This window comes from Topomyia yanbarensis, chromosome 2 (assembly GCF_030247195.1).
Source record: "Topomyia yanbarensis strain Yona2022 chromosome 2, ASM3024719v1, whole genome shotgun sequence".
Lineage (NCBI taxonomy): Eukaryota > Metazoa > Arthropoda > Insecta > Diptera > Culicidae > Topomyia > Topomyia yanbarensis.
In genome coordinates, this window is record NC_080671.1 from 5,455,084 (window position 1) to 5,462,838 (window position 7,755).

Below are 7,755 nucleotides of genomic sequence, written 5' to 3' on the forward strand. Positions count from 1 at the left end.
TTGACAATTATAAATTTACAAATTGAACCTGATACTGGATGCAGACAAAATTTCTTGGACCAATCGTTTTGAATTTTGCACAATTCTTCTTCACATCATTGCCCAGGCAGCTACAAGAGCTTTTTGCAAACTGCTAAATATTATTATTTTACAATAACATGTTAATCGTTGTTTTAGCAATAATCGGACTTTGGTTTCAAAGTACTACGAAAAAATCGAAAATCGACCAAAAAATAAAAGATCCCTTAATTACTTGTGAAATGTTGTGAAAAACTACGCTTGTCCAGTAGATATTGAGTTATGGTGTATACCGCAAAACAAGATTTCGATGTGGCGCCTGACTGAAAAGTCAAAGAATCTTTGCATCGAAAAAAATTAAAGGGTTGTGTACAGGACACGACCACGGCGACATTAAAAATGTAGCTTTTTATGATAATAATGTTATAACTCTGTAGTGTAAACATTGTATTATTAAACCAATTCTGCAGCGTTTTATGTTATATAGGTGTTTTATGTGGTAATAGGACTGACATAATTATATCTTCAGTACAGCGGTTTGTTTCATAATTTAAAACAGATTTATTTTAAAATTTAAATTAGTATACCAAACCGTTCTATTTGTTGTATACTTTAAAACGCGATTAGAACTGTGTTTTAAATACATAGGGCAGGACAGATACTTTGACTGGATAAACTGGGAAAACAATTTTAAGTCCAGTAACGCTTAAGACATGGCTTGAATTTTAATCGAAAAAGAATACCCGCTTAAACTGAGGCATGGACGGTAATTTCTGTTTTAAAATTTTCCGTTGTGTGTAGTACGAAACAAAAGTGTTTGAAATTAGTAAACAAAAAGTTTTCCTGGGAATGTGATTGTTTCCGATGCAATTACACTCAAGTTTTTCTTACGCAGGGAATACAGGCCGCGTAAATGAAAACCACGTTAATTTCAAAAAACGCGTAAAAAATACCGCGCAAAAAACGTGTACTCTCCTATATAAAATATTACGCTGCTGAACAGTGCAATAACTACAGAAGCACGTTGTCAGATGCCTTACTGGTAAAAAACATATAACCGAAATATGAAACATATGAAAACCAATAGGCTCTTTACCCTACGCAGCTACAAAGCGCCGTAAACATGGATTAACAAGTTACAACGCACACGCATGCATAAAAATAAATATATATTTTTCAAACGCAACACTCTTAAGCAGCACACACCGTATTGAATTAAATCCAAACCACCCCGTCCACCCACTTTGCAAATCATTCTGTGACACCGTGCTGGTACCCGAAAAATCCGCACACGGCCACCGCTGCCGAAAATGCGTCTACCGCTTAGTGTAGTGTCCAGACGCTGCAGCCATGATCTTACCCGCTCGACATAAGAACAAAAACTGATTCAAACGTGCACGCGTCACCTCTATTTATAAACTAACCGTATATGGTTTAGTCACTTAGGTGCGAGTGTGTGCAAGTGCCAACGTTGCCGAAAATCGATAGCGCTTATTGCATCGCCCGGAGACGATGTTGCTGGCATGGGATATTAGCAACAACTGATTTAAACGGACATGCGTCGCTTCTTTTCATGACTTTTCGTGTGTGATTGAGCCAATAAGGTGCCCTCTATGGACGGCTGTGTCTGAGAAATCTGCCTCACGAATGGTAATTTTCCCGTTTTCGTGAACTTTTTAATTTTATCAATTTCCGAAAGTCTACTTTTATTGGGGAGATATTAAATTATTACCAATATTTAAGTTAGGTGTTTCTGAATCGGTTGGTGCATGAATGATTAAAATCCATCTAGTAATATCGGAGTTATAAGCGTGCAAACCTTACATAGTTTCGTTACATGGGAGATAGTTTAGATTTTAGAATGACACCTAGCCCCAGATAGTGGAGTAAGACATTTTTAATGTCAAAAAATTAAAGTATCCAATTTTTTGCCGATAACACCTTACACAACCCCCCTTAAGTTCCGACACTATATAAGCGATTTTTCCGTATTCAACTTTTTGCGTCATTTTGCCAAGTCATCTGTCTAGTCTCAGCTTTCACAGCTCATTCATACCCTGTGCATATTTGTTCTATCATAAAGAATTAACCGAAAATTTGTACTACAGCGGAAATGCAAATCGTTCATGATATGCTAGAAAATTATAAATTACGAAACAATACAAGCAAGCTCCGATAACATTTAAATAACGATCAAAATGAGAATATTTGTAACAGTTTGTTTGCCGTCATATTTAAAAGTGTTACTTAGGCTAAATTAGCATGGCTTCATTTACAATTTATTCAATCTTAACTCTTTCAAAAGCAGTAAAAATATAAATAAACTTCCACTTGCTTATGGTGTTCTTTGTGAGAAGATACAACTAGAAAAGGGAACAAATTATGATTATATATTCTTTTCCTCATGTAAAAATAACTAAAAAATTGTGAGCAAATTAAACTTCACTCATTTTGATAGCCATAGGTAATCTAACGAACGAAAACAATTTTCATCTCTGAATCCAATTACAAACTTTCGTTCGACAGTTTGTTTCAATATGATTCGACTTCTGTTAACCTACAATATAACTCTTCGATGTGGCGTTTTGAAATGAGCGTGTAGCACCTTTTAGATATAGGACGATAAAGAATATTTAAAAAAATGCATTTAAAATTCGATTACACCTGTTTTTCGTACGGGATAAAACTTGCTTACTTGCCCTCATATGGTTTGTGTGCAACATGGGCCATAATATTGCACATAAAGTTCGAAAAGTTGATTCAAATTATTGAGATGTATGCTAGAGGAACATGGCGGCCTTTTACACTGTGTTCATTTGGCTTCAGGATGCAACCATTTCTGCAATGACAGGTACTAACGTCTTAGGCCAGACTAAATTCAGGCCTAAAATCAAAGATAGTACCGTGTGGCGGTACCAACTAGATTCAAGCTTACCGCTATTAATCTTCTTAAAGTCTTGGTTTTCCAAAAACGTTGTTGCAATTACTAGGATTGCCGAAATATCTTTCGGCTGATTCCAATTTTTGTTTTAATTTCTTCGTAACTTATTTGCCGTGTCCTTAAGGGGGCGTCTGGTGCAGTGGATAAAAAATAGACTTCTTTTTTTCGACTAATTGTTAGTTATCCGCAGGAAAATCTAACAAAATAATGAGAAAAACAAGATACGCAAGATATGGTAGGTATGCAGAGATATGCATTTTCTCTTGAATTCATGTGAATACTTTTCTTTTGGATGGACAACATCAATGATTGGATATGGGACTATTTCTATGTATGCTGACACAACGAGAACTGAATCGTAGGCCCTTCGAATAGATTGATTTTAATAAAGATATTTGCCCAAAAACTTAACGTGCCAGATTCCTTCAAGTTTAGTTTTGGGTGGTTCAACAATTTTAAGAAACAGTACGGGATACGTAAAGTGAAGCTGTGTGGGGAAAAATTATCCGCTGATACAATGCCATTTGACCTAATGCGTTGATGTCGGACGCTGCTCTAACCAACGGCTTCAAATGGGTTGTATGATAATAGAAACATGGCAAAAATAGTCACATTACCCTACTATGATTTATTCTTTTTGACTAACTTTAACTTTTTAATACTTTTTGTTAATAGAAATACATGGATTATTGCTTGAATGTAATTTTTTGTTTTGTTTTGAATATATCACGCTTCAAATGTATCACGCTAAAATACAGACCGACCGTGATATAATCGAAACATTACTGAAATTCAATATATTTCAAATTAATGGAAATTAATGGTGTATATTTGAGTGCTGAATTGAATGGCGTAATAAAATTTTGTGTGCTAAGTACTAGGGCTCGTTGTCTAGTTGTGAGCTTGAATAATGAAGAAAAGTTAAACAAATTTTAACGGTAACGATCACATTCATTCAACTATCAAATTTCGATGTTGGGAAGCCTTAAAAAAATTCAAAACGTGAAACTACACATAGTCTGATAAAATAATTTTGGCGGTTAATCTTCTTAGAGGTAATTGTAGAGAATTTACGCTTCAAGCAAATTTAGCTCAAGACTTAATGTCTCCAGCAAAGTTTTCTAAGACGCCATTTCTAACAACTTTGTTGGAAATATGATTACTCCATATTTTCAGAGTATCGAAACATAATAGTAGAAAACCTTGAAAACAAGTTATTCTGACACTACTATATTTAATAAATCTCTTCGACGGTTTATAAACAATACAAATCACATTTAATTAAGGTATTAAATAGTATCTGAAACTCTGAAAGTCCCTGAAACTATATATCTGTTTTATATCTCGATATGCTGTATTTATGTAGCCTTCATATTTTCAATAAAATTCTTTGAAATGGCATTATCAACAACTTTGCTGAAGGCCAAGTCTCTTACTATCTTTGAAGAGTTAATTCTCCATAATTACATCTTTGCGAATTAATCACTAAATTTCTTATATCAAAGTATGCGCTGTTTTAAATAGGAAAACTTTCCGAAGTTGTCAATCCTTCACACTTAAGAATTTCGAATTTATGTCATCTTGAACGTTCAAAAAGTTTTCGAACATTTATCCCACTTTAAAAGTTCACATTCTTTGACTTCATTGACATATTATACAAGAAAATAATCTAGTGTTCCCATGTTGATTCTCCTTGATTGTTGCCTGAAATGGCATCTGTTAGACTACTTATGTTTGTGAATTTTTAATAATTTATAAAACTCATATTTAATGTAAGTATTTTCGAAAAATCAACGATTTTCATCAAACCCCCCCCCCCCCCTCTAACTGTTTGACAATAATCATACTTATACGCAAACACGCTACTAGTGAGTTGAATTAGAGAGCGTTTACCCAATACCCGAAAGAATCATCTTTCATCTTTGAATAACCATTATAACAACTTACTTTAACAAATATGCATCAAATTGCATTAAATTTACCTCTTGGTACAATATACCACTGCACTGTTGGATGTAACACACCAGCTGAAACAAATTACAGATGCATAACGAAAACTTTTTGCACACAGCAGAAAACCGCACTGAATCACTATAAATTCCGACTGCTTAATTTGGACAAGGCGAGAAACAATTATGAACTTTTCCCATAAACGATTGTGAGCTCCCATTTCTGCTTCCCTCCCCCTTTTTCGCCAACTTCTTCAACGCGTGGGTGAGTTGATGCACGGCTGCTGCAACAGACAGGTTCAAATCGACCTACCCGCCGTGGTGGGCTGTAATCTCTCAGGTGTACAATAATGATCCCATGGAGCGGATAACGATAAAGAATAGGAGGAAAGTCGAGAAAGGAAAGTTTTCCGATTTATTTTTTTCCAGTCTCACGATTGTGGGACGAGCATATTTTTATTCTTGTGTGTCCAATTAAAAAGTGTTAATTGTTAACAACATTGACAACCGACCATTATTTTATTATTTCAGCGAATCGCCTTTAGTCGATACACGCTCCAGTAACCGGAATTGTTTGTACTCTTTTTGCGTTGGAAAAGTAGCGCGAATGTGAATGGAAAATTTTAATCGAACCCGAACCCATCCCATATTTGAATTCACACGTTCACTGAACCTGCACAAAGTAGTCGACATCCGGGAATGCTACAATGTGGTGAATCAACTTTCAAACAGCCGGTGGCTACAATGCTAGGCCAAACTGATAAATGAATGGTTGACTGTTCGTTAAAGAAATACCGGAACTACACAGTCGTTACCATGCGTTGATAATTACAATTGACATATATTACGTACGTTCAGTGCGTAAAGCGAAAGACCATGGCAATATCCTTTGTGTTTTATTATTTTTTTTTTTTTTCATATCGGGTATGATCCATACGAAACAAGGGAATTCGAATTTATTATTATCCAAAATGTGTAAATTTGTGTGTTAGAATGCTCAATATGTTGCCTGATCGAAGTAGACTATTTTCATTCAATGTTGACACTGGCAAATCTACACATTTCTGTCAGCAATGTGTAGATTTGCCACATTTCTTATCCGCACTTGGGGTAGAAGTGCCATATTTCGCCTAAAAAAATATATTGCAAAATGCTTTGTATAATGCAAGCGATTTTAGATGTCTATAAATAATTTTCACCACCTTTTAAAAAGGTTCAAAATGTACAAAAATAATAGAAATAATAATATTCATTCAATTGTATTCCTACCATATCCAAGAACATCGTCTAGAAACCGAGGCATAGATTTTTGCGAACAGGAAAAGTCCACGAAACATAAAAGCTTTTGACGAGCTTTTTCAATTAACTTTTCACTTTCGCTAAACCGTTTATCATCATCGTACATATTCCAAACACGAAATTCAGTTGCAAGCGCTAATTCCAATCCAGCACAAGCGCAGCCTAATGTTATAATACAATTGATGCTTCTACGGCATTAACATGCTTTGCACGTGCATGCACGGATACTAGGAATTTCACGAAACGTGTAGCTCGGCACTCTAACTAGCAACAGTGTGATTTTCGATCGATTACCTGCACCAATAGGAGGGGAAAATTTCATACTCGAAAGGAAGCGACTAACACGAAGAAAATCTATTGCATGCAAGGTTGAAAACAAATACGAGCAAAGCATTGAAACTTTTCGAGTGGCATGAAACGTTTCACGAAGTAAGATACAGTTATGCTATAATTTGCATGGCCATCCTCGATTAATTCAAAAATAAGCACTATTTTGTGGTTTGAATCTTGTGTTTAGAGCTTTTCGCTGATCAATTATACTATCGAAACGCTTGTATTAGTATTTAGGGTTCAACCCATAGCCGAATAATGACGATGGCTGCTAGCCCAACAAACATTTCGTGGTTTTATAAACGTTTTAACAGTTGCTTTATTCAGCTCTAGCTGAACATTGGAAGTATACGTGTAATCATATATCGTTTATTCCACCCTTAAACATCCGGGATTTGGAGAATTTATTCAGCTTGTCTGATTAAGACACATGAAAGAACAAATCTTCAGCACGTATACAGCCTGAAGAAACCCACTGTTCAGCTTTATCAATAAAAACCTTTTCGTTACCGCTATTCAGCTGAGAGAATTATCATAGGAAAATTGTTAAAAAAGACATTTATTTCAAGTTACACACGCCATCAATCTCTTTGGAAGCCATATTCTTTTATTAGTGTTACGTTACAGTTAGAGAAAAATTGTATTGCCTTGTTGGATATCATATCACGTACCTGGGATCCGAACCAGCAACCTGTTGAATACTAAGCACTTACCTTACTGTCTGCACCAATCTTGCATACATCGAATGCTTAAGATTTCACCGATGTACCGACAAGTCTAGGCTGCTGAATAGAGTCTGTACAAAGGCTACAGTAGCCTTCTATAGATTTGAGTGAACCTAGTTGGCTTGGGTTCTAATCCCAACCTACGATAATTTTTTTATTTAGATTTTTTTTTATTTAATGATTTTTAGAACATTCGGGAATTTTAAATTAGATAATTTATTTATTTCAAAAATGATGATTATAGTCGTTTTTGTTTCCAAGGTGAGGATTTATGGTTGTCACAAAACATTTAGATAAGTAAAAATGGGTGTTATATGAAAGTGGTGGTAACTGAATGATGGATTAAAGTCATTTATAATTCTAAGGATGCAATCTCCTCAATTTATTTACCACTCCCTGCCAAATGATTTTCTTTCCATTGTGATTTTTTTGGTAAGCGGAAGTCACTGTTCGAATTCAATAGTTTATTTATTTATATCAATTAAGTTCGCCA

General features: G+C 35.0%; 1 protein-coding gene across 1 annotated transcript in view; it reads right to left on the minus strand.

The window, feature by feature from the left end:
* The window catches only part of LOC131678667 (odorant receptor Or2-like), a 128,560-nt gene extending 122,204 nt beyond the window's left edge, over positions 1 to 6,356 (minus strand). Inside the window, exon 1 of the mRNA XM_058958911.1 lies at positions 6,178 to 6,356. The gene's annotated coding sequence lies outside the window, so the exon portion shown is untranslated. The remainder of the gene's footprint in view (positions 1 to 6,177) is intronic.
* Positions 6,357 to 7,755: the final 1,399 nt, after the last annotated feature.